The following is a 27,839-nucleotide window of genomic DNA, read 5'->3' on the forward strand; positions in this document are numbered from 1 at the left end:
CCTACATCTCACCCTGCTCTCTTCTATGTATAGGTTTATCAAATCATCACATTGTGCACCTTAAACTTAATACACTCTTATATGTCAATTATATCTCAATAAAGCTGGAAAAATAAATTATTTGTTTTTAAAAAAAGAAAGAAAATCGTCAGATAATTCCCGATTGAGGGACACTCCACAAAGTACCAGATCATTATTCCTCAAACTGTCAAGGTGATCAAAAACAGGGGGAGTCTAAGAAATCATCACAGCCATGAGGAACTTAAGGAGAGAGGACAGTAAGATGTAATGTGGTGTCCTGAATGGGAGCCTAGAACAGAAAAAGGACATTAGGCAGAAAAGTAAGGAAACCTGAAAACTGTGTGGACTTCAGCTAATAATAATACATCAATATTAGCTCTTTAATGGGAATTCCCTGGAGGTCCAATGGTTAGGACTCCTTGCTTTCACTGCCGAGGGCCTGGGTTCAATCCCTGGTGGGGAGCTAATATCCCTCAGCCTCGTGGAGTGGCCAAAGGGAAAAAAAATTAGGTCATTGATTATGACAAATGTACTATACTAATGTATGATGTTAATAAGCAGAGGATACTGAGTACAAGGGACCTCTGCACTATCTTCACAGTCTTTCTCTAAATCTAAAACAATTCAAAGTTTGTTTAAATAAACTAGCTTAGTAAAATGCTCATGGTAGAACCGAGGTGGTGGATAATATTGGTGTGCACTGTACAATTCTTCCGACTTTGTTGTGTGTTTGAAATTATTCATAAATTTAAAAATTATTTAAACAATGAATGTGTGAGCATTTTGTTTAAACTGCAGGGTAGGAAAATCCTGAAATGCTTCAAGCACCTAGCAAGCAAACAAAAGATTATAAATCAAAATGAACCGCATGGCCCTAATAAAGATGTGCAAATGGCCTCTGAGGTCTCGTCCTCACTTGGTGTGCTATGTTCCTTGCTTTATATTACTCAATGTAAAGTCATTTATAAGGATATTAATAACTTTCCCATCAACTTCGGTTTCCCCAACCCTGGACCCCCTCTTGAGATTTAAAGGTTCTCAATCACAATTTCTCCTGAATGCCCCACAGTTGGAGAGATGCTACATATTTACATATTTCCGCAGATGACCTAGTATCCTACTTCACAGACAAAAAACTGAGGCTACCAGGCCTAACTCCCCCACTTCCTGTCCTCCTACCTACAAACGTATTTATAACCTTCCCACACTCGCCCCTTCCTTCCAGACTCAGAGAGCTATTTCGAGTTGACTCCTCCCTCTGTCCGCCATCCTCCCCTTTCTAATTCTTCCAAGACAGTCATATCTTCCATCCATTAATTTATCTCTCTTCCAAATCTTCATATCTTCTCTACCAACTCTCTTCACAGCCCCCCCAAGCCTGTGAATTTCATCTTTTAAACAACGAACTGAGTCCTCCAGAAGCAAAGCAAACAACCACAAAAAGTCTTTTCCCTCTGTCTCCGTTCCCCTCTTTTTCTCATAGCCAGGGTTCTCAGGAGGACACGGTCTACACTTGCCGTCTGCACACACGTTCATTCCCCAGTGCCTAGCTCTGCACCGAAGCCTCTGCCCATCTCACTGTTGGCTTCCCCAAGGCCCACAATAGCAGCCTGTACTGTCAGCAGCAGGGGACCCTCAGGATCCAGTGCCTGCTGGGCATTCTCGCCTCCCCTGGCTTCTAGGACTCGCTCTCCTCCCACCACCACTTTGTCTGATCCTTGTCAGCCTCTCTTGCTGGTTCCTCTTTCTCTGGTCACCCTGATAGGTATTAGAGCTCTGTCCTTGACCTCCTTATCATGCCTTAACACACTCTTCCTGCATGACCCCACTCCTCTCAAGGTCTCCATCATTCTGGTGACGCCCAGATCTGCACTTCCCCACACAATACAAAGGGCTGACATGTAACTTGTTTTGAGGACCTACTACACGCTGGGCACCGTTTAAGGACTTTCCATACATTGTCTCATCTGATCTTTACAACAAGCCTAGGAGGGTGGTACTATGATTGTCATCCCATTTGCCCAAGTTCACACAGCCTGAAGTCAGGATTTGAACGCTGACCCATGCCGTAACCACCACACTACTCTCCTTGCAGAACATCTCCATTTGGGGTTTCTTCATTTGCCTCAAGCTCAACATGCCCCAAATGGAACTCATATTCTTTCCCCACCTTGTATTTTTAGAGGAGGCTCTATACTTGCTTCTACAATTGGACAGGGAGGAACTCTTTAAGAAAAAGAAAAGAAAAAGAAAATCGTGACTACAAAATCAGGTTCAGAGTCCTGAAGCTTCAGCCTGGACTTTCCCCAACACATTTCCGGTGCCGCGGCAGGGTGACCGTCAGAAACACACATCTCATCCACCCTGCTATGACTCCCTATTTTCCTCTGGCTAAAGTCTAAATGCCTTCGCCTAGCATTTCCCAACTCTGGGCAGCCTTGCCAGGTTTACTTTTCACTGTGCTCTCCTTTTGTTCCTTTTTTCAAGAAATAATTCTTGAGTACTAAGGGTTCTGGACCCAGTTCCAATGTGTGTGTGTGTGTGTGTGTGTGTGTGTGTGTGTGTGTGTGTGTGTGGTGAGGAGGTTTTCCCACACCACGAAGCAATGCTCAGGGCATCATCAAGGTGTCCTATAACCCAATTCAAATTCTGATGCTATATTCCTGAAGTTAGCATCAGATCCCATAAGTTAAGGGCTCAGTCTCACAAGACTGCCCCCTGCCCCCCGCTTCAGAGGCCAATCTCAAGTCCAGGTTGTCCCCTGTGCTTCTGACCTACCGGCTGTGGATCAGAGATATCCACGGCCCTCTCCTTAGGTTCTATTAACTTGCTAGAGTGGCTCACAGAAACATTTTACTTACGAGATCATCAGTTTATTATAAAAAGATATAACCAGGAACAGCCAGATGGAAGAAACAAATAAGCAAGATGGGTGAGTGAGAAGAGTACTATAAATTAACCAAAATCACGTCACTGAGGGTGCTACTTTAGAAGAAATGGTCAAGTCCCTTTACGAGAAGGTGACATTTGTGTGAACAGCCAGGCAAAGAGGAATAGAAAGTCCTGATGTGAACGACTTGAGCATGTTCGACGATCAGGAAAGGGTAGGAAGAGTAAACAGGGAGAGGGCCGGGACGTGAGGGTGGAGAAGTCTGCAGGGACAAGACCATGCAGCGTCTTGCAGGCCATGGAAAGGAGTCTGGACTTCATTGGAAGTGAGTCGGAGGCATATGTAATTGTTGACTGGGTGAAGGAGTGAGTGAACACATAAACACGATGCATGTGCACTGTTTCAAATGTAGTTTGTCTCTGGTGTGTCTCTGCCTTGAGCCCTCGGCGCCACCTTTACCTGGACCCTCTTCTGACCACCTGGTTGGTGTCAGGTAAGACAACCTTTGTCCTGAACGCCAGGCACGCTGCTGTTGGACAAAGTGAGATGCCCCAGGTCCCATCTCAGAAAGGACAGTTATCACCCTTGACTGGAAACAGCCCGGGGCTAGCCCTTACCTCCTGGTCCAGGGCTGATGTCCTTGCAATCCCTCAGGACTCCTGGGTGAAGAGCGAGGTCATAGACTAGGGTGGCGGGAAGGGCCAGGGACAGGGCAAGAACTGGGAAAACCCAGGAAGTTTGGCAACAGAGCAGGATTTGGATCCTTTCAACCTGCTGTATAGCACAGGGAACTATACTCAGCATCTCGTAATAACCTATATGGAAAAAGAATCTGAAAAAGAATATATATATATATATATGTATAACTGAATCATTTTGTTGTATACCTGAAACTAACACAACATTGTAAATCGACTATACGTCAATAAAAAATTTTTTTAAAAGATTTTGGATCCTTTCTTGAGCATTCATCTCTACATGAATGACCTTGGACAGGCCTCTTCACCTCTCAGGCTCAGTTTCCCCACCGTGACATGGGGACACAAGTCATTGGGTTTGGGGGAAAGAGTAAATAAGACCGTTTAGTAAAATAATAGGTTTAGACAAACATTATTTGCTCTTCCTTTCTTTAAACAAATAATGACCCCGTTGCCTAGAAGTTAAACTGTACCGTCAGAAAGCACCTTTCTTCTTTGCTCCTGTTCTATCAAACCGAGAAAACACCAAAAACCATGTGGTGAGTCTCAGTTCCCCATTTCGTTTATATCCAAGTTGATATTTCCCTTTTGCCACAATAGAAAAAAAAAAGGAAAAGAAAACTCGAAACGGCTTCACTTCCCCTTCCCTCAAGATCCAGCATGACAATCCCTCCAGAGGCAGAGCTGCAAATCAAAAGAAGCAGCAGAGTCTTCAGAAGGCAAGGGGGCATCACTCCAAGGCTTAGAAATCGAGGACAAGAGCTGGGAAGCCGGCGGGCGCTGGCACTAGACCAAGCCTCCGAGGGCCTCCGTGAGCTTGGCTTGTACAATACCCTCCCCTTTCCCCACGTCGCGTGGGAGCAGATCATTCAGATTATTGTGGGAGCAGCAATACATGTGGCCGAATTATTTTTCTCTCTCATTTAGTTCTTTTTGTCTTGCTCTTTAAAACAATGTCCCAACAGACTGTGGGCCACACCGGATCATCTAGGGTTCGGTGTTTTGGGAGCTGGTTTTCTGAAAGCCCTGGTCTCAGGAAAGCTTAGCAAGTCGCCGCATTTCACTAGGGGGGCCAATGTGGAACATGTACATACACACACACACACGCACGCACACCCCTCCCCTTGCCCCAGTTCCACACCACTCCCCTACCCTCAACCGCAGGAAGTAGATTTCTCAACCAGCAGGGCCGGGTATGAGTCACAGGCAATTCCGTTTTCTTTGGGGGCATAAGACTTCCCTCTCGCTCTTGGGGCCACGAGGGGTTGCTGAGAAGGAGATGTGGTCCTGACCTTGAAGGAAATTCCCATGTCTGTACCGTGGCTGGGGAAGAGCACTGTTTCTTTTCTCAGCCATCTCAAGGGGCAAGGATGCCCTCGTTCCTGGTAAAGGACTGATGTCTGCAGGGATTGGTGCAACGTGGTGTGTGGATGCTAGGGAGAGGGTGCAGGAAAGGAGGGCTAATATGAACTGTGGGCTCCTCAGCAGAGGCTGCCCAGGGTCACATGATGATAGGGAGTGTGTATGTACGTGTGTGTGTGTACACACACTTATGTGCAGCTGGTTACTGAGGCTTTCAAACTTTCCTCCAGGAGCTGCTGCCTTTGCGGAGGGAATAAAGGAAAAGTCCCTCTCCCCTCTCCCTCCACCTTGGTGGGTCCATGAGGAAGGGTGGTCAGGTCCATTGCTCACACAATGTTCTCCTTTTCCTCAAATCAGCTCAGACTAAGCAAAGAAACAGGGTGGTGGTCCGCCCCCAAAACGCATCATGGTGGCAGGAGAGGAAGGGCCCTACTTGGGGGGACAAGATTCTCCCTGAATCCATGAGAGTTGTCCCGACGGCTCCCTGGGGATGGTCAAGATGAGTCTTCAGGAAGACTCATACCAGGCATCTTCTGTTTCTTTTCCTTTCTCAGGTGGAAATGATGCATCCCTGTCTTTGTGATCCACCAGCAGGCTGCCCACCACCCTTGAAAGGGACAGAGAGGAGAGAGACAAACCAAGCAAAGCCAGTGGGCTTCGAAAGCAGCCTTAGCTCCGATTGCCGGCGCTGCCCCAGGGGCCAGCCCTGCCTGAAGCCCTTTGAGCCCAGGTCACTGGAAGGCTGCTATGGGGCCATTTGCTGACCAGAGGGGCCTGTGCCTGTCTCAGGACACAGAGGGCTTCTGTTGGCCACTGACGCCCAGCGTGGGCAGGTGGGAGGGTACCAATCCCAGACAGCAAGTTGATGCAAGACGGCACCCTGCCCAGCCAAACCACAGGAAGAAGAGAAATTCAGTAAACAGAAGACACTTCACTGAACCCAAATGAGGTAAATGCCTATGTGTCTGACTTTTAGAAGAAAGGGGAACATGAAAAATGTATTCTTAGCAAAGCTTCTTCAGCAAAGAAAGTGTTTCACATCATGTGTCCTGGTGTAGGTACACTTCGGGTCACTGAGTCCAGAGTCCAGGTCACTGGCTTCTCCAAGTTCAGTGCCAAGAATCCACGATGGCCTCTGCTCTGCCATCCAGGCTGCGGTCTCAGAAAGATCCTTCCACTCTCAAGATGTGGAGCTAAAGAGGGTTTCCACTCAGATAACCTGAAACCCAGGAAACGGGTTAAGCTCCTCAGTCCCTGGATTAAGTGCTGTTTTGCGGTGCTTATCCCAGCAGAGGGCAGGGCAACATTGCTCTCTTCTCTCCCCACCCCAGCGCCAGGTCCAAGGCCAGAGGAGGTGAGCATTAGCAAAAATGTGGCTTTTTTTCCTTGGGTGGAAAGGCTGAAAGCCTGACTTGCTTCCGGGCCTTCGGCTGGCCTAGGTGCTACAAAGAGGCTGATGTTACTGCTTCGAGCATCAGCGCTGTGGACTGTGCCAGGAGTGTGGGTGTGTGCATGCGGGCTGAAGCCTCTTTCACCCTGGGTTCGCCTCCATCCCTTCCATGGTGAGGCTGGAAAAAAAGCGTGCGGCTTCTCCCGAGGCCTTAATCAACACCCTTGCCCCCATTTAAATCCTGTCTGGCGTCTGTCTCCTGCTAAGGTTACGACATCACTGCACGACGTTTCCTCTTTAGCAAAGCGGGGTCCAGGTGATGTTCAAGGGTTGGCCCCCAAAACTGAAGAGAACAAGAGTCAAGGATGGTGTTTACTCCCTAGGAAATGTGCTGTTTCTCAGGAAAACTGCAGAAGCCCCAAATGCATTTGCCAGACAGAGCTAGATCAGCAGAACAGTGGGCTTGGACTTGGAGGCCAGTTCAGTTCCGCCAGTGGGAAGAAAAACAATGCAGAATGTGGTTTTCTAGTTCCTGGGGTTTAGGGAGCTCAGAAACTCCCTCTCTCTCTCTCTGCCCTTGCTGCACCATTGTTAATTGTGGAGGAAACTCTGCCCTCTCTTAGCATCGACATTGAGCTTCCAGCAGCCTCAGTTTATCTGGCAGTGAAATGGAAAACCTCATTTTAAACTCATCACCTATGGTATGAGAGAGGTGGGTGTGACTCCCATGGGCCTTTCCATATCTTCTCCTCCCCCTCAATCACCCTTTCTCTTTCTCCCCTGGCTTCTGCTTGTTGTTTCTCTTTTCCTCCTACTCTCGAGGTCCTCTGTCCTCTGTCATCTCTTTGCCCCCTCCAGGCAGCAAGATGAAGAGCGTGCCACATTCTGGTTAAGAAGTTTTGCTTTGCAGAAACACAGCCAATTTACGATCCTGCCCTTCCCATCTAGGGACTTGTTTATTTACATTTAGCAACCTGAGGAGAGAGGCTTAGCTGGGAGTTTCTGAGGCCGGGGAAAATTACAGTGAGACTTAAAAGTGATGTCCTCACCAAGGTGCTGAGCTGGTGCTGTGCGCCCAAGCGGCCACTGAGCTCTGAACAGAGGGCATTGTGGAGGGGGGGTGTCGGAAAGGAGGGGGGCTAAGGTTCCCCCTTGGAATCATGGTTAACTTTCTCCGTGTTCCCAAGCCAAGAGACAGAGACAGAAGCACAGAGGGAAAGAGGGAGACAGAGCAAGACACAGAGAGAGCCAGAGAGACAAAGAGAGACCAGAGAGGGGAGAGACAAAAAGTCCAAAGGGCAAAGAGAAAGAAAGAGGTGTGGCAGTCTTGAATATGTTTAAAAATCACAAATAAGATTTGAACAGAGGGGAAAGGGTTTAAAAGGGATTTTTCCCCTTATTTACTACTAAATGAAAGAACCCCTGCAGCAGGTGACTGGCGACCAGGGGAAGTTCCATAAGAACCAGGACCAGTTAAGTGGCAAGGTTCCCAAGCCTTTGTTCCTGGCCTACAGGGCAACTTGTACCTTCTGCATTTTTCTGTGGTGCAGGGTGGTTGAAAAGTACGGTAGACCAGGCACTGAAGCTTGTCCTGAAGAGGCAGGTCATGGGTTGATCTGTCTGGGGTGTCTCATGTCTTCCATCCCATTAGATATCCCTGTCCTACTAACACCTCTCCCCCTCAAGCTGTAGCTGACGTGTTAAAGCAGGGAGTGCAGGCCCAGGATCATACATATCCCAGCTGGAACCCAGGACCTGCCACTTACTAGCTATGTGTTTGAACCAAATTCCCTGATCTCTGCGAGCCTTGGTTTTCCCATCTGGAAAATGGAGGTATTAATATCCCACAGTGTTATTATAAGAATTATTAATAATATTAGTACACTATTAAACAAGGAAACAAGTAATGGTCTTGGCTCTTAACCAACACATACTGAACACCACACTGTAGGTGTGTGTCATACATTCGTGATCCCAAGTCGTCCTCACATCACCTCCACCAGGTATGGACCACAAACATTCTCACTTTTTTTTTTTTTTTTTTGCGGTACGCGGGCCTCTCACTGCTGTGGCCTCTCCCGTTGCGGAGCACAGGCTCCGGACGCGCAGGCTCAGCGGCCATGGCTCACGGGCCCAGTCGCTCCGCTGCATGTGGGATCTTCCCGGACCGGGGCACGAACCCGTGTCCCCTGCATCGGCAGGCGGACTCTCAACCACTGCGCCACCAGGGAAGCCCAACATTCTCACTTTTTACATGACACTGAGAAAGGCAAAACCAAAAGTTCCCGCTGACAGGGTGGCTCCAACACCCTTCCGTTTCACAGCCAACACATCATAGGCGAACAAGATACATGAGCTTCCTTTCATTCTCCACCTACCAATGGTTTGGCTTTCTGTTTGGACAGACCCATTCCCTGCAGCTGGAGTCCAGCCCTGCAGAGCTGCAGAACCCTGGAGAAGCAGCCCAGCCTTGGAGGGCGTCGGGAAGCACCTCGTCCCAAATCCATCAGCCAATAGCTGGCGGAGGCACCCTGGGCAAAATCATTTTCTCTCTCTGAGGCCTCTGATTCCTCATCAGAAGAATGGAAGTAGAGGTGATGCTAAGGGTTTTCCTGCCCAGACAAGTTATTTCGAGGACCCAGGGTAGGGAGGCGGTGTTATCAGTACAGAGAAAAGCCACAGCTCACAGGAAGGGCAGAATTCTCTTCCTCTCTCTCAGCCCCACCAAGAGCCTCTGTTAGACCTATAGACCCTCGGGGCGTAGGCCGGGCTGTGGCTGCCCCCAGACTTTAGAAGGGGAAAAAGGAGGACCACACAACCTGAAACTTACTCTGACCTGGGGTTTAGGCCCCCAGTCCATTGAGAGCAGTCAAATTTCAGGATAAAACACATAGGTTGAGAGATCAGACATGTGGGGCTTCAAGTCCATCTTAAGAGTCTCTTCCTAGCTGTGTGACCTTGAGCAAGTCACTGTCTCTCTGAGCCTTAGTTTCCTCATCTACATAATGGGAATAAAACTAGTGCTACCTCCAAGGGTAGATGTAATAAAGCAAGGCTTAGAAAGCACCTGGCCCAGCCTCCAGGGCACAGCAAATGCTCATTCACGCTGCTGCCCCTGTACCCGTGCTGAGAGCCGAGGGGCTGTGCTCCCGGGCTTCCCATCCCCACCTGACTCAGGGCCTCGTCCTGCCACCGCTGTCCATACCGGGTACGAGTGCCACTTGCAGGGTACGTAAAATGGCGTTTGAAAGATGAAGGCTCTGTGCAGCTCATGGATTTTCTGTTTAAATTTACTGATTCCCTAATTATAATCTCAGCAAGAAGGAAAGGACCGAGACCAGCAGGGGCTGTCGAAGAGCAATTACTTGGCAATTTTCTTTTTTCCAGTGGAAGCGAAGGGAGGTGTAGGAGCACGACACAGGGAGCTCAGATGGGCGGCTGCCTGGGAGCCGACTCAGCGCTTCTTTGGAGAGTAGCCACGGGGATGGTGCTTGGGGGGCAACGGGGGAGGGGGAGCTGGTGGGTGACTTACCCATAAAGTGACATCTCTTTGACATCCCCCTTTCTTGCAAAGCTGAAACAGAGCCTGCTCTCCCCTTCCTTCCTGGTTAACAGATAACTGTAGGGCACATACCTATTTGACAGATCTTTCTTTTTCTTTCATAATTTCCAAAAGTAGAAAGAACACTTGCATAGAATTATCCAGGGTGTTTGTCAGAGATTCAGGCCCCAAAGTCTCACCTCAGACCTACAGAATCAGCCTCTGCCGCCTGGGGTGTGGGCACTGACATCTGCACGTGGCTAGTGGCCCAGGAGATGCTCACAGATGCTGAAGGCCGAAAGCCCCCCACGGTGGGCTATAAACTCCTTGAGCCCATCCTGTTTCCACATGGCAGCAAGATGCAAGGCTGGGCCCAGTGTCTGACACCTGGCGATCCGTCATTGCATCCTTGGGCAACTCAGCTCCTCACCTCTTGGATGCCTGGGGTCACCAACTTTGGAAGTGTCAGACGCAGAAAAGGCTGGCTGAAGGCTTGCCTTGTCCTCTGCACAGAGTGACCCAAGCCAGTACATTGTCGTTTGCAGAGTCAGATCCAGAAGGACTCCAAGCAAGCAATTTCTGAGCGTGAGAACAAAGATGCCTGGCCTTCAGAATCTCGTTCCACCATCACTTACCAGCAGGACAACTTTGGACGTGTTGCAGCACCTCTCTGTACTTCACCTTCCTCAACTGTAAAAATAAGACAATAACAGAACCATCTTCCTGGGAGGATAACTTACGATTACATGGGACACATGCACACCAATGCACATGTACGCCCATGCATGCGCACACACAAACATGTGTGCATGAACACACGGTACCTCACAAAGTGCCGGGCACCTGCGAACTGCGAATTGACTGCTGTTGCTGGAGGCTTACTACACTCTAAGCACAGTGCTGAGTGCCATAGCTGGATTTTCTCATCAAATCCTCACCACCTGGTAAGTAGGTTTTTGTCCCATTTTACAGAGGAGGGAACTGAGACTCAAAGAGATGAAGTAAGTGGTGCTAGGTTAAAGAAGCAGTAAGGTTGGAGCCGCTGGTTTATTCATAAAATATTGATGGCTCTGTGTGTGCCAGGCTCTATGCAAGGCATTGGGGATTTTGTGGAAAACAAGAAAGACAAGGCTTCTGGTCCCTTGGCAATCACGTCTGTTTGAGGGAGACTAACTCTAAATTGTCTGACTCCAGAGCCCAGATGTCTGCCCACCACTCGTACTGCCTTCTTCATAGGCGATGGGTCTTATGATCATTGTCAAGCACACGGCCAAGCCTCTCCCATCTCCTGTCGCTGCGTCTGGGTCCTGGGACTCCGTACTTGGAACAGAGTGGGACTTGCTGAGAAGAGCTCTGATCCTGGGATGGGGAAGCAGGTTGAGGGTAGAATACAGACCACCAGGTTCAGAGTGAGTGTTGGAGGGTCTCAAAAACTGTAAGTAGAAACAGTACTCATTTTACAGTCAGATCTAGCCTTTGCTGCTTGTGATTCCTGAAAACGTGTCCAAAGCGCATTGAGATCTCCCCATCACTAAGAAGGATACCTGCTCCTCCCCCAAGTCCCCTGACCTACATCTTCTCAGGATCAGAAGGGTGGTCACCCCTAGCCATGTGGGCTGCAGATCAGGGAGTAGGAACTTGGGCTCCCTCTAGTGAGACAGTGGGGGACCTGCGTTCTAGGCGCAGAGCAGCCTCTCTGTAGGACTTCCTCCCTGTCAAGAAGATGGTGGGGTTGAGAGAGTCCTGGTCAAAAATAGCCCCTCCTGTGGCTGCCAAGAACGGCAACAACTCCCCAGCAGAGCTGTCAGGAAAGCTCGCTCTTCTGAGGTCCTTGCCTCTGTACCTAAACTTCCCCCAGCTGTGCACACACAGATCCCTGGGTTCTGGCCCCATGTAGCTCCCTCAGCCTCTGCACCTAAACTTCCCCCAGCTGTGCACACACAGATCCCTGAGTTCTGGCCCCATGTAGCTCCCTCAGCCTCCACACCATACTCTTTGCCACACCAAACAAGCACTGCTTTCCCTGCTGGGCCCGTTGGGCTGGGCTTGCCCCTGGCCCCTTCCTGCTCACCCCACTGCTCCCTTCCGACTGGGGGTGGGCCATGACAGAGATTGGCCCTGAGCCCCATTTCCGTGCTCAGCTTTTCCTCCTGGAAGCCACCCCATAGTATTTTTGGAGTCACTTAACATCCTAATGATTAGCAAACTCTTGCAACCAGATGCCTGGGCTCTGCTGAGTCAGCAGATGTCCCAACAGCAGTGGAGAACAGACCGTGGGCAGTGTCACTTCGAATGAGTCTCGTGACCTCTCAGGGCTGCAGTCTCCTTGTCTGAAAACTGAAACAAAAGGCTGAGGTTAAAAGGGACAAAATATGGGAAAGCACTTTGGAAAGTATAATGCACAAGCCACTGTTAGTATTTCTATTATGTTTGAAACCGGGAAATCAGCTGAGATGCCTTATCCTTTAGGATTCCAATGGCTTTTCTTGGATGTCCCCCCACCACGACCATGTAGTGGGCCCCTTCTGCTCTCAGTCTCTCTGCTATTATGTAGATGTGGGGAGAGGTGTACGGAGGTCAGGGTATTCCCAGTCACCTGGACTTCTGAGCACCTGCTAACACTGAATTAGGTCAGCTTAGGGACCTGCTTGGTTTCATAGGTACCCTGATTCTATTCCGCATCAAATCCATCTGAATTTGTAATTCAATCCCTTCTCCTAATTTTCACTTTAAAAATCTGACAAATCCTTTGTATGTAGCCAACGTCACGGGAAGTCTGGGGAGACAGACGGAGCTTACCTCACAGCCACACAGACAACTTAAAGGTGAGTTTCGACATCTCCCTAAACATCCCTTGGTTATTCCCAATACCTGGAGGCCAGCCTCCATCTCCACTTTCCTAAGCCCTCTTCAGCTCTCTCCCATCCCAAATTCCTACCACAGAGAAGTTTAGGTCTTTCTTTCTTCAAGGACCCACACCTGTATCTACAAAGGCAATCCCTTCCCTGAGAGGAGCTTAGGTGTCAGTTGAGGGGATAATAACTTATTTCCCTCCACTACACTTTGTCTCTGGACTCCCCATTCATGTGGGTAAGAGATAGGAAAGAATGAGGGCTGATGGGATGCTACTGCAGGGGCAGAGCGTGAGGACGTCGCAGAGAGGAGCTCCAAGGCTGCACAGAGTTCTGCCCCATAGTTATTTTGGAGGGGGTCTTAGCCCCTCAAGTCAGAGAATCAAACTCAAGCATTGTCTCCTCTACACGGCAGAGTCTTAATAAAGATTTGTCCTGAGCTGACCTAGTTCACTCACATATTAAGGAAGGCAGGACCCATACTCTTTCCAACCGAAGCTGAAGCCACAGAAGCAAAAGGGCCCTGGAAACGCCTGCAGGCCCATTGTGTCTGGTCCTTTGTCCTACTGCTCTGGAACCTCTGAAGCCCAAGGACACCCAGCTCTCAGACTCGTGGCCAGAGACAGAGACAGGAGATGTGACTGAAGCTTGTGAGTAAGGAGGAGAGACGCACAGTCATTGCAGACTCCAGATAATTCCATGTGGGGTCAGCACACCTGGAGAGGCAGCCGCGGGTCTCTTCACCTGTATAGTGGTCAACATCATAACAATAACAACAGCAGCAACTGCAAATGATAATAGCTGCCCTTATTTGAGCGCTTATTATGTGCCACGTCCTTACACACATTTTTCATTGAGTACGGTAATCATATGATGTAACTACCCTCATTTTACAGAGTGAGGAATGGAAGAACCGAGGCTTAAGAGGTTTCATTGGTCTAGAGGTGACATAGCTCGGAGGTGTAGGAACTGGGCTTTTAACCATCACATGGCCCTGCCTCCTAACCAGTATACCATTTAACACGTATCAATTCTCAACTTAGAAATGAACTTCTCAGGTATGATTTTATTTACCCCTCACCTCGATATACCCAACCTGGAAGCTATGTTACAACCACGTCACAGACAAGGAAACAAGGCTTAGACAAATGACAAGGTTCGTCCGCCTCTCCTTTGCTCACTGGAATTCGAGGGTGATGCCAAGGTAAAAGGTATTGACATTCTGCAGTGGAAAGATAACCTGGGGCGGGAGGAGTGTATATTCAAGGGGTGAGCATCTCCCTCCCCAGCATGAGCAAGCTTACGGACTAGGTGGAGAAAAACAACACAAACTACCCAAAAAGCTTTCACATCCCCTTTGGTATGCCATTGCCTCCTGCCCTTCTGGGAACACGCCAGCTTGGCACTGAGCTTGAATTCCTCTAAGAGTTGAGTTGGTTTCACTATTTGAGGCTCTGGGCACAGTGACAAGGGCGGGTTTTCTCGGATCTGCAGTGAGCATTACACCAGAGTTTGGGAAATAGCCCCTACTCAGCACTGCACCGATGCAAATGCCCCAGGGTCTCCCTCCTGCCCACTAGCCACCCAGGACTCTGCCGGCCCCCCTGGGGGCTGATGTAATTACCAATATGAGGATGCCTATTTAAAGGAACTTTTATTTAACCGGTAAGTGCCTCCTCTCCAAGTTCCCTCCATCACTGCCTCTAGATGGATTTCTAGAAGGATTGTTCTGACTTAGACCCGGAGCTGCCTGTGGTTTGGCCTTGGTCATGTGACCATTCTCCCGGCTTTCTTGGTGGGTGGCCTTAAAGGTAGAAGGGACTAGTCAGTCTGGCCTGGCTGTGAATGTCAGGGTCAGTCCCTCTATTCTCCATGACCGGATCTGGGGAAACAGGACTGTGACTGGTACAGAAAAAGGGAGACAACCATAGAAGCAGAGGGGACTGGCCACCCATGACGAATTACCTCTTTATTATTTCTGACACCCGCCTTGGTGCCCAAGGGATTTGGGTCATTTGTGACAATATATGTAGTAAAATATAAAATGCAAGTGACCCAAAATCTGAAGGCAGTGTAGAATTTGGGTTAAAAACGCAGGCTCTCCACTCTCATTGTCTTTGTTGTGGGAGAGGCCACCTCTCTATCTGTGCAGGGGCCCCTAGAGTGACCCAGGACTGTTGTGATTTTAGCAACTGAAAGTAGCTGCTTCCCCGGAAGCTCCTTGGTCCTGGGGAAACCAGAACGGTTGGTCATCCTGCCCGTTTAACACCAGAATCAATTCTGACAGTTGGGAGGTCTTATCCCCATTTTAAAGATAAGGAAATAGAGGCTTAGGAAGCTGGAATACCTGGCTTATGGACACACACCTAATGAGTGGTTACGGTGGCAACTTAAGTTGAAGTCTCATGGGCTCCAAAACCCACGTTATCCATGGTGCTCTAAACCAGGCAAGATCCCAACCAGAGCAAAATTTCAAGTCTGTTTTGGTGAATTTATTCAAAAGAGCTTGGTGGCTGGAGGAAGCCAGCTTGTCTCCATGAACAGTGGGGAGGTGGGCATTCTTCCTTGGGCCGCCCTTGGCACTGGGGATGGAGAGAAAACAGACCTGGTCCCACTGTCTGGGAGCTTGTAGACTCGGGGGACAGATATCAGGCAGACACGTATATAAAATAGAGTCAGGGAAGGCCAAGCGCCCTGAAGAAAGGTACACGCACACACACCTGCCCCCGCTGGGTAAGGGAATCGGCGGTCAGAGGGGCGCTTTCCCGATGGAGTTGTTGGAGGGACCACTCTGCGGAGGTGACATGTGAGCAAAAACCTGAGTAAGGTGAGAACAACTTTGTGTGAATAGCGTTCCAGGCCGAAGAAGCGCAGCGCAAAGGCTCTGAGTCCAGAACATGCTTGGCCTGTGTGAGGAACAGCCAGGGGGCCCGCGAGGCTGGAAGGGAGTGAGCGAGGCAGAGGCTGCCAGGACCTTAACCCAGAGCCTTGCAGGGAGGCTGCTGGAGGGTTCAAGGCAGGAGAAAGACAGGACTGTGAACTGGAGGTGACAGAGATCAGCCCCTGCCCCCCACTGCAGTCTCAGCCACAGCAGCCATGTCTCCATGGGCCCCAGGGCTGGGGTCTCCTCTGGCCAGGTGGCTCAGGGCCAGGGCCACCGAAGTGGGAGATGAGGGTGGGGTGATGAGGAGTACCTTTCCCTGTGTCCCTGGTCAAGTGGCTCAGCTCCCTTAGTCTACCTTCCTCCTCGTCTCAGCATCACTCCAGGGTCAGAATCCTTTGTCCAGGCATCAAAGTTCTCAAGACGCTCTCCGTGCCCAGCACTGTGCTGGGATCTGAGGGAGCATGGAGTACGTGTCAGGCCTGGGATAGAAATGTGAACAAAAGAGACACACTCTCCCTGTTCTCCGGGCAGCTTACATGCAGGGAGAGAGGCTGTCATTAAACCAACAGGCACACAAAGGGGTCCACATTTATATTTGAATGAATACAATTGTGTATCCTAGGTGAGATGAAGTTGGAGAGATAAACAGTGGCGGGATCACAAGGGCCTTGAAAGCACTGCCAAGCAGCGTGGGTGTGATTTTAAAGGCAATGGGAAGTCATTGATGGAATGTAAATGAGGCACTGACTAAGCAGGTTCACTGTGAGAAATGGGCCAATCAGAGAGGTACTAAGGAAACAGAAGTGCCGAGAACGGGTGGGGGGGGTGGGGGATAGCTTGGATGGAACTAATGATGGCATGGAAAGACGGGAAACTTGGGTAGTTTTCCCCCAGAATGGATGTCCACCAGGAACCTCAGAATGTGACCTTATTTGGAAAGAGGGTCTTTGCAGTTGCAATTAGTTAAATTAAGTTGAGATCATACTGGATTGGGACCATTGTCCAATGACTATTGTCCTTATAAAAAGAGAAAGCAGACACACAGGAAGAAGTCCACGTGAAGATCAAAGCAAGTTGAGAGGGATGTATCTACAAGCCAAGGAATGCCCAGGACTGTCGGCAATCACTGGAAGCTAGGAGAGAGGCAGGGAGCGGATTCCCCCCTCAGCCTCCAGAAGGAACCAACACTACCAACACCTTGATATCCAGCTTCTGGGCTCCAGAACTAAACTTTAGTGAGTGACTACATTTCTGTTGTTTTAAGCCACCCAGTAGGAGGTAATTTGTTACAGCAGGCCACAGCAAACTAATACCGAGGGGAAAGAGGATGAGGGAGAAATCAAGAATGACCCCCAGTTTTGTGACCTGGGTATCCTGGGAGGCTATGATGTGGTTTGCTGAGCTGAAGAATATGGGAAAAGCCATCTGGGCTATTTGCAAAGAGCAGGGCCCTGCAGACGCAGAAACAGGACAGGTATATTCTGATGGGAACGTAAGAATTAAAGAAGAATCCAGAATCACTTGTATCTAGGCATTGGGACCCCAGCCCTAAAATGTGTATTTTGTGAAGCTGTGTCCTGCTTTCAGGGCCTCCGGGACGCAGTGGTGAGACACAGGGAGCCTGACTTATAGGACTCCCTGTTGGTCAGCCTGGGGCAGCCAGACCACACCTGTGGCCTTTGGTATCCAGCTGAAGCTGGCTCTTCTCTTTCCACGCTTACATAACACAGGGGGTCCGAGTCCAGTTCTGAGCATAGTACGCAAGGGTGGGGGTCAGGAGAAGGCAGCACTGGGCCGGACGTGTCGATGGGTAGCAGTGGGGTAGCATCTGGGGCCACCAGACGGAGAAGGGGAGGTTTCAAGGACCCCCTTGGTCTCTCCCCATCTTTTCCCTGGAAGTCTCTGCAGCTGCACCATCCCCCTTCTCGCCAGTTGCATAGCAAAACCGTGGTTCCTCCAGCTCCGAGCCAGGCCCTGCAGACGTGCTGACACAGTTGAGGGCAAAGGGCAGCAAGACCCCAACACGAGGTGCCCCGCCCTCAACACAAATGGGCCTGAGCAACGCCAGCCAACAGCACTCATGAATCTCCATCAGCTCTTCGGCATCATTTCTCATAATGATAATGGAGAAGGACACGGAGCCCCACTGGGAACATGGAGGCCTAGAGCAAGGTGAATCCCTCTCTGAGGACCACACTTGCACAGAACGGATTTTTCTGAGACTCAGAGGAAAAGGAAAACAAAAACTGATTTAATTCTGAGGAAATTGCCTTTTTTACCCACCTGTGTAAGCCTGTATTTAAATGCTAATATTTGGGGCCTGCTGGGATGCCACATTTATTTTCTCCTAAGCAGAAACAAAAAATCATTTATTTATGAGAATTCTAGCTCCTACACTCTCTCCTGAGTTCCTTACTTTCATTTCCATCAACGAGCTAGACTTTTCTCTCCCTAAGACAAATGGAATCTGTAACCATTTCACTCCCCAGACCTGATCCTCTTCGTATCCTTCCTGTTTCTGTTTCTAGGAACGCTGGTGGCTTTTGACTCCCTCCCATCCCTGAGACTTTCCTCTGATCAGTCACCAGTCGCATTGACTCCACTTCCTCCCCTGGAGTGAATCACCAAGTCTGCCTGAGAGCCTCCACTTCCCCATCTGTAAAACAGGTAACATTAACTCATAATACCAACCTCATGAGTTTGGGACAAGACCCAGATAATCCAAATACAACCCCCAGCACAGAGTAACAAGTCACGGTGATTATAATGATCCCGACCCCCGTGGAATCTGCCCTTTTCCTCTTGGCGGTTGTTCTATTATGAGCTGTTTAGTGAGCTCTGAGACGACTCAGTCCTTCTGATCAGAAAAACAGACACTGGTCACTATTGGCTTCAGAGTATTTTCATGCTCTGAAATTCTCTACCTTATAAATGTGTTTGTTTACGGTCTGAGCACCCCTCCCCCACTCCACCTGGAAAATGCAATTTCCTCAAGGGAAGGGATTTTGTCTTTTTGGCTGGTGCATCCCCAGTGCCTGGCATATAGTGGGATTCTAGAATTTTAGAAGGGAAGACGCCTAGACTGTGCCGGTTATTAAGTTGCTGACCCTCAGCTTCAAGGGCTCCTTTCCCTGCCCTGCTCCGTGATGCTGGGCTGGGACTCTGCCAGCCACCTCTCTGCTTTGCCAGCAGTGCCAAGACAGACTGTGCCATGGCGGAGAGGGAGGCTGCAGGCTGGAGAGGGGGCCTTGTCCCTTCCAGGCAGCTTCCTGCTCCTGCCCGTGTCCCCACGGCCACAGGGCTTTAGCCTAGCAGTGGCGGCAGCTTCCGGTTTCTGATATATACTTTTTTGAACTTCCAGAATCAACCTCATAGCTCTGCCTCAGAGATGCTAGCACCAGCCAGCCAGCACCCCTTCCTCAAAGGTCTGAGTCTCACTGTCACAGGGTCCCTCCTCCAGGCTTCTAGGTCCTGAGGATCCCAGTTCTTTATGTCGTCACCCCTACCCCCAGCCCCAGCACTAGAGCAGGCAGCTGCTTCCCGCAGTTACCACCTCTGTGAGGCCTCACTGTCCCCCTTTGCCTTTCCGGTCCTCCAATACCTGCTTAACACGTCCTTATATGAAATTCTCTCTGTTAAAATAGCTGGTGTGGCTTGTGTCTCCTGGCTGCTCTGTGACTGAATCTGTGCCTACTCTCCACCTCCCTCCCATCCCCACAGCTATGGCCGTGGAGGGAAATCCTTCCAGGATGAATGTCTCCATTCTCTCTCCACGATGTTTTAGGGATGGGGAGTTTATGATTTTAAGGGACAGCTGCTTTTTGCTTTTAATAGCGAGGCAAAACGCATCTCTCTCACACTGCCAGTGGCTTTAATTTTGAACCCTGATGAGATACTAAATAAGTTTCCGTGAATTTTCGAGTCAAATGTCAAATGGTCTTGACTCAAGATGGCTGTGTGACCATCAACAAGTTACTTTCTCTCTCTGAGTCTTTCCTCACCTGTAGAGTCGGTAACATAATAGTACCTGCCTCACAGAGTTATAAGGATTAGATCTGGGCAAAGTGAGTATTTAGAGCAGTCACCTGCACGTAGAAGGCGTTCAATGAATCCTGCTGTCATCGTTATCACTGTGAGGACAGCCTCTCCACCCTCTAAGGAATAGCATGTTTGTCCTGTCTTAGCCTTGCCCTCGGAGAGGTCAGTGCACTTTCCTGGGCCCAGACGCCCTCTGGAGCCCCCATCTGCCTCTCCTCCTTCCCCCTGGAACTAGTTTGTGAAGATTCCCATAAACAGTTTCAAGCGGAGAGATAACTGTCTTCCCAAGTTCCTTTGGCTAACGCACACCGGTACAAGGAGGCTGACTAATTATAAGCCTGCTGACGGTTTAATTTCCCTGGAGCCACCTGAATACCGTGTGGCCTCTTCTGTTCTTTGTTTTCAGAATACCGTGTTTCTTGAGCAGAGAAGGATCCTCTCCTATACTCTCCTATCATGAATGTAATATACGCACAACCAGCCTTCCTTCGCTGGGAATTTTCTTGGCACACTAAACACCTTGCTCACATTCCTGGGGGGTTTGCTGTGTGATATTTTGGATGCTGTCGACCCTCTCTGGGCCTGAGTCATTTATTTAAGGTTGAGAGTTCAGATACTTGTTGCCTTGCTGTGTTCAGAGGAGGATCTGAAATGCTTAGTGTTTGGGTTACTACTAGGGGAGATTAAACCTTGGAGCCTGGCTCCACGATTTCCAGTGACCATGAAGCTTCACCTACACAGCATGAATTCTTTTAGGGGACGGGGCGGGAGTGGTGGCACTAACAACAACAGTGGCAGTAGTAGGAGCAGCAGGAATGACCTTTGCCCCTGACAAAGTGGTTTACTATGCCAGAAGCTAAATTAATCACATTGGTTTCATTTAAATCTCCCCCAAACTTTAGGAGGGAAGAATTGTTCTTCCCATTTTACAGATGAAAAAACTGAGGCTCTTTGGCTTGCTCCAACAATTGCTAAATTGCAGACCTTAGGATCTCGGGTCTGTCGTTGGCTTTTGTACTTGCTGTTCCTCAGCCCTAACAGTTATTACCTCAGGGAGCTGTATGGCTGGTTTGGAATCTCTGCTTAAGTGTCATTTTAATAGAGAGAAGACTTCCTCGATGACCCTATAAAATAGGAGCTCCTGTCACTCTTATCCACTTACCTTTCTTTTTCTTCAAAGCACAATCGATATATGCACATATTGGTTGACTGCGTCTGTCCTTCCACCATGTGAACGTGACCCTGACAAGCACAGGACTTTTTCTGTTTTGTCCATCACTGTGTATTCAATGGCTGGAGCAGAGGTCATGGTAACAGCGTTTTCAACATATATGGGTGTAGAATGAACGAGTGATTAAATACCAGGTGCAAAGATCCATGGTCTTAACCATTATCTGTCTTGCTTGGAGGAGTTATGAGATACTTGCTTATAAGATTGGCCTGATCCTTCCAACAGTAGGTGCCGTTGTTTCGTTACCCCTGTGTGTTCAAATGTTGGGATTCCAGATTCCTGAGCTGGAGCCCAAATACGAATCCCCTCCGGACATCTCTCATCATTCCCAAACAGACGCTGCTAACAGCCTTCCAGAAGTACCTCCACCAGCAATGTTCCTGGCCAGGTTTCCAGCCGAAAGACCAAGTTCAGGGTCAGCTAACGTCACTAAAGTCACAGCCTTTGTTTTTTTGGCTTCTCAATTTTCAGTGTCCCTCCCTTGTGTGGGATGGAAGAGAGAAGCAACTGGGTGTAGCTGAGAGTTCCATGTCCTATGAAGTGAATTCTCCATTCAGAGGGCGGTACTCTCCTTGGCAAAATGGTCAGGTGGGTACCACATGCTCTTTTAATCTTTCTCTAATCTTTCTCCTCCTCCCTGGTGCCCAGGTAGTGCTGCCCTTGGCCGACTGCTTGCCTACCCAGTGATGTTTCACACCCCAGTTCTTTCCTCTTTCCTCTCCACCTCTACCTGCCCTGCGTCTCCATCCCACTAAGATTCTGCAAAGTGAGCAAATTTCATTGGCTAAACGATTCTTGACAAGGGCTTCACATCTGATGATGAGTCCACTCCACCGTTAGTTCCAGGAGGGCACCGACCGTCTCTATCTAGTGTGCGCAGCTCAGCATTTTCTACATCCGGGGCCCTCAGTGCTTCCTGCACCCAGGCTGCTCAGCCCTTTTCTACAGACTGTGAGCTCAGGAAGTACTGGATATATGAGCAAGTGTACAAAAGAACAAGAGCCATTAATATTCCCAGATACCACATGCATTTTAACTGGGACCTTCAATACCTTAAGACAAAGAGTGAATAACATGGCGGTTTCAAACCTTAAGACATCAAACGCAATGGGGTATTTTCCTCCGGGGCTCCTTTCTGTTGTATGTGTTGTGACTCATACCATGCCGGTGAGTCAGGGAGCGCAGGCCACTTTAGGGCTTGGAGAAAGGCTCTGTGCTAGTGGGCTGTCTCCGGGGTCTGTTCGTGGAATTGAAATTTGTTGGTGACCTGAGGGCTGAGGTTCGTTTCAAGATTCATTTCCACATGACTCGCAGAAGATGGGGAAGAAACTAGACACGAAGCATGAGTTCTGGCATATGTGGCATTTTATCAACAGGTGGTGTCCCTTCTCTGGCTCTTAAGCAATCTAGTGCTCTCAAACATCCCAGAGAAACAGATAATAGACAAGCCGATGGAGAGAAAAAGAAAGACATTCCCAGGGCATGGCTTAGTTCAATGCCAGGTGGATTTCATATCTGCTGTTCAAATGGAACCACGGTGCATTGGTGGGTGGTACCCATGGTGATGGCCCATGGGGACCCTTTAAATCACCAGGGAAAGTAAAGTGGGGATGTCATGGGGGAGGTTCACGGCCCTGTGTAGAGGGTGGGATGAGATGTCCCCCTGACGTTCCAGGCAACCCACATGGTCTATGCTACTGAACAGCAGCCAGACTTTTTATTAAGCAATAGTTGGGGTTCATATTTGCATACTACCATGCAGTTTTACTTCTAAGAGTATTGTACTGTAGTCAGATTGTTTGAATTTCGGTCATTCCTTTATGGCATCTCCGAGGAGTACTTTCTTCATCAAGAAAAGCCCTAATTGCACTCCTCTGCTATCCTGATGAGAGAGCACAGACTCTTAGCTGCTCTGTAGGGGTGGGAGCTGGAGTTGAACCCCCGACTTTGAGTGGGTGTGTGTTGGGGTGGAGGGCGGGGCACCTGGAGCCGGGAAGCAGCAGAGTCATTGACTTTCCAAATAAACGGAGGCAGACAGCCTCTGCTGCTGGTGCCAGAGAGCTGCACAAGCCAGCTCCCCCAGGGCTCCCCACTCAGCCCAACTTCTCCGTGATGCAAACCAGGCCGCTCAGAAGCTACCTGCAAACTTTGCACTGAGCGCAAAGCAGTGATCTCCTACTCTGGAGGGAAGTCCTCCCAGATCCCGATCAAGGCACGGCACAGAAAATTGATCTATTAGATTAACCAGGAAGGAAAGAGCGGGAGAGCGACCCGGGAGGCTGTGGAGTGGAGTGTTTTTGCGTAGCAGTCCCCTCCCTTCTGACTCGAGTATTAATTGCTACATTACCACTGCCATGTAAGAAAGACAGTCAGCAAAGCCTGGGAAAGCTCCAGCTTCTCCCTCCCCACGCTGCTCAGCTTCACCCTCCTCCTCCGTCCCCTCAGAGCGCCCTGTGCCCTGGCAGTGCTGCCCCAGCCCTGACATCCTGAGATCCTCCTGTGGCGAGGACTTGGGTGGACGGCGGGAGGGAGTGGAGGGAGGGAGGAAGGAAAGGAGCAGATATCGTGCCCTGCAGGCTCTCTGGATGCAGAAGCCGGACTCACTGCAGAGGCAGCTGTGCTGTTCCCGTAGCTTCTGGGGTGCGTCCTTCTCTCAGGGTTCGCCCAGGCAGGCTCCAAGTTCCAGGGGCACGCAAGGTGGGTGCCTTTCCTTCTGGGTGCCGACAACAGAGCCTGCCTTCCCTCTGCCACCATGAGCGGCTGCACCAAAAGATGCAAGCTTGGGGTCGTGAAATTTGCTCGGACCGTCTTTAAGCTCATCACTGGGACCCTCAGCAAAGGTAGGGAGCCTGGCCTTGACCCTCGTTTTCTGTATTGGTGCGGTCTGGCTGGTCAGTGTGCCTCGGTGCGGTTAAGTGTGGCCATTCCCGTGCGCCTGGGTCTCAGAGGAAGCTGGGGAGAAATCGGGGACTGGATTTCAGGGTTGCTGACAACCTGGGTCCTGGCTCCGAGCCGGCGGGCACCAGGCCAGGGAGTTCAGCCGGCTGTAATTGCCTGGAACTTTGGAAATGGGTTTGGCGGTGTGTGGCTGATTGGTTACAGGCGGGCAGAGGGACAGAACCCTTCCCAGAGCACTAGAAGCAGCTTAGCATGACTAGAGTTTCAAGAAGTTATCCACGGAGTGTTGTACCTTGTGATAAAAGAGAGATTTGATGCAGTGGGCTGTGAGTAATTCTGCAGAACAGAGAGGCTGGAGGGGGCGCCCGCAGGAGGTGGCTCGGGGCTGGAAGCCACCGTGCACTGGTGAATACAGGATCTATATCAGCTCTGGGTCTGATGTCAGGAGCCAAGAGCTTCCTCTCACGGGGTTCCAGGGTCTTGCGTTTCTGGGTCTTTGCTCATCGTTTCTTTGCTTTTTTTGGACCCCTGTCTCTCTGCATCTCCTACCTAGGCCCATTCCCCAGGAGCAGGCGTGGCAGGGAGTTTTCAGGTCTGACTGCCTGGGTAGCCCAGAAGGGATGGTTGTGGACCGGAACTAGGACTGCCATGTGTGCATTTCAGCCCCAGGATGCAGAGGGGAGGCTAACTTCTCAGGGACGTCCCTGTCTCTGGGGCCCCATGTTACACTCTGTACCAAGGAGTGTGAGGGACTCAGAGACACTCTGGCAAACTTTCTGGAGATAAAATTTAAAGAGGGAGCAGCGGCGTGATATGGCTGCACTGGCTGAAAAAGTGTCTTTAAATATTCATGCCCTTCGTTCAGGAGGAAAGAGTCTTTGGGGGAGATGCACTGGAAGCGGCAGGCAGGGTATTTGGGGAAGGAGGGAGGCCCACATACTCTTGATCGGGGATTTTTTTAAATGACAATGAGAGAAGATAAAGGCTGTGTATGGCCATCTCTAATGACCTGTTTCAGGTCCCCGGCTGCCCGGCAGGTCCAGCATGGTGAAATTGTAAGGTGGGTATGGGAGAAGGAATGGTGAGATTTGGCTCGTCTCCTTTCTCTGGCCTTTTCATAGCTCCTGTTCTGTCCCCATTGCACTTCTGAAATAGGGCGCTGCCCCTCCAGGAAGCTCAGGTGGGTGGAATGCCCAATGCTAAGGGTCAGGCTGCCAGGCAGAATTATTAGGGGCTCCAAGTGGGACAGACTGAGGTGAGGCGGAGAGAGCAGAGGGCTTAGGGGATGGTGCAGGGGATGGTCCCATTCAATCCTCTCATCAAGGATCCCGGGATCGCAGGGGGTGATGGGTGAGGGACAGCATCCTATCCCAGTCTCTGCTTCCCAGAAATGCAATGGAAAGAGCTTTGGCCTGAACTTAGGAAATCTAGGTCTCAACTCCAGCTTCGCTCCCTGTGCAAGTCACAGCCTCGCTGAGCCTCGGTTTCCTCATCTGTAAAATGAAGCTAACCTATCTACCTCCCAGCTCCGTTTCAAGGATCCAGGGAAGCTGAGACACAGGATCCCTTTACAGAGTGTGTTGCAGTGACCCCACACGAAGGAGAGGTCAGGGACTGAGATGGGCATGGGTCTGGAGAGGGTGACCCTGGCCATCCCCTCTGCCTGCCCAGGGTCAAAATCTCTGTAATGTAGCCAACTGCAGGCAGGTCTGTCCACTCCAGGCAGCATCAGAGGGAAAGAGAGATCACAGAAGGACATAATGCCTCAAGAGTGGGTGAGTGTGAGTAGGTGAGGTCAGTCAGGGAGAGAGAGTGTATGCAAGAGGGTGTGTGTGTGTGTAAGAGAGAGACAGAGAGATTCAGAGAAAGGGTGGATGGCTATTTGAATAAATGAGGAGGAGGATATTTTCGCCTGCACATTTGCCCACAACCATCCCCTTGATATTTATTTACTGAGCACCTGCTCTGCGCCACACTCATTAGACACTGGACATATGGATGAATAGGACTCGAGCCCTCCGTCAAGAAACGTGCATTCCGGTGGGAGCACAGACCAAAGACACAGACCCCACGGGGACATCACTCTGAGTGCTGAGAAGGAGGGAGGCGTGGGGGCCAAAGGGCACAGAGAAAAGTAGCCTGAGCAGGTGAAGAAGCTCCTCCAGAAGTGGCAACTAAACGGAGACGAGCAGAAGGGCCAGGGCTGGGCAGTGGAAGGAGGTTGGTGCTCCAGAGGGAGCAGCACTGGAGCGTCAGCCTTTGCAGAGAAACCAGCCAGTGGGTCAGGACGGCCCCCTCTCTCTGCTCAGAATCCCGGAAGACTAAGATCCGTGTGACACAGAAAGGGCTCCACAGGGACCGGGAGCGGGGACCGAGTGGCCGCCTGGACTCCTTCTGACCTGCTTCACCACTGAGTTTTCTCAGACTCGTGTGAGAGGCGAGCCACGGCAGGCATCAGGGCACGGTCCTGCCTCCTGGCTCCACAGAGAGCACCGAGAGTTTACACAGCCCTGGCTCTGTGCCAGGCACAGGCTGGGAAGCCAGTGTGCTGCCCAGCCCAGGTGTTCAGTAAATATTTTTAAAATAAATGACCGAGAGAGCAGAGCCAAGCCTTGAGCAGGAGAGTGGAGAACAGTCTTTCTAACGTATAGACCGGCCCTAGGTGAATTTAGATTACACCCTACATGGACACGTGACATTTGCCTAACGATTTCTGGTTTCCGTTGTGATTTCACTTATTCATTATTCATCACACTGAGTCCTAGATTTGCAATAATCCAACCTTTAGAAGAAGTATTTCTCTTTGCTCCTTTCAGGATTGAGGAATGTAAAGATTCTATAGGACCAGGTACCTCCTGCTGGTCCTGGGGGCAATGTATTGTTTCTTAACCTGCCTTGGGAATAACTGGGGAACAGGGAGGGCCCATGACCACCCCCTCTGTGTCCTGCCTGCTCCTGTCCTGGCCACCTCCCCCTGATGCCAGCAATCCCCCGTTCCACTGCTCTCAGCTGCCAGTGGCCCAGATTTCTCATGGAGGTCCTTTTCAGAGATCAGGTCCTCCCCCTTGACTTTGACCTTTTCCTTCATAGCTCTGATCACAATATGTGATCCGTGTCTCTTTTAGGAACATGTTTGCTTAAGGCCGTCTTCCCCACTTGACTTAAGCTCTGTGAGGGCAGGGCCCACGCGCATTTTCCTCACCACTGTAGCCGGAGCTGCGCCTCCAGTGCCCAGCCCAGAGTGAGTACTCCACCGATAGCATTAAATGAATGAAGCAGCGCTACGTGGCCCCCTGAGATGATGCTTGTAGTAGCCTGAGCTTCTAGGAAGCACCGTGCACACACCTGTCCCAGAGGTGCTCAGTCTATGGTCAGAGGGTGAGCCTCCAGCCAGACAAATCATTCAGAACCGTGCCTGAGCTTCTTAGGGTCTTGGGAAGGGCATTTAAATTGTCAGAAGAGGGGAGGTTGTGTGTGTTTTGGGGATGGGGGAGTGTCCTAGCACCCTCACTCCTGCCCCTTCAGCTCTATTTTGATTTGTTTCACATACTGGACTTCTCTGAAATTTAACAAACGAGTTTAAAAAACGTTAAAAAAAAAAAAGTTTGCAAACGAATTATGCAGTGGCAAAGGCAACTGGTTGCCAGACTAGGACATCTTGGGTTCTCTGCATATTGGCTGGGGAGCCTCGCGCCAGGTCCCTTACCTCTCTCTGGCCTCAGGTACCTAATCTATAAAATGGAATCGTAAATGGCCTCCTTACGGGACTTCATGAGATTGTGCATGTAAAGCTTCCTGCGCTAATGAGGACCTACAGTGTCGCACAGGGAACTCTACTCCATACTCTGTGATGGCCCATATGGGAAAGGCATCTAAAAAAGAGTGGATATATGTATTTGTACAACTGATTCACTTTGTTGTACAGCGGAAAGTCACACAACATTGTAAGTCAACTATACTCCAATAAAAATTAAAAAAAAAAAAGATATCCGCATAGTAAGTCCTGAGGCAATGCTCCATGGGGCTGCTACAGT

General features: G+C 50.0%; 1 long non-coding RNA gene across 2 annotated transcripts; it reads left to right on the forward strand.

Annotated features, from left to right (window-relative positions):
* Positions 1-10,358: 10,358 nt before the first annotated feature.
* On the forward strand, positions 10,359-22,392 carry LOC141278228 (uncharacterized). Of its 2 annotated transcripts, none has more exons than XR_012330578.1 (3): positions 10,359-12,727; positions 18,167-18,305; positions 21,379-22,392. It is a non-coding gene; the product is annotated as an uncharacterized lncRNA (long non-coding RNA). The 2 variants fall into 2 exon arrangements; XR_012330577.1 differs by lacking the exon at positions 10,359-12,727 and adding an exon at positions 16,587-16,873.
* The last annotated feature ends 5,447 nt before the right edge of the window (positions 22,393-27,839 follow it).

Source organism: Tursiops truncatus, chromosome 3 (genome assembly GCF_011762595.2).
Source record: "Tursiops truncatus isolate mTurTru1 chromosome 3, mTurTru1.mat.Y, whole genome shotgun sequence".
NCBI lineage: Eukaryota > Metazoa > Chordata > Mammalia > Artiodactyla > Delphinidae > Tursiops > Tursiops truncatus.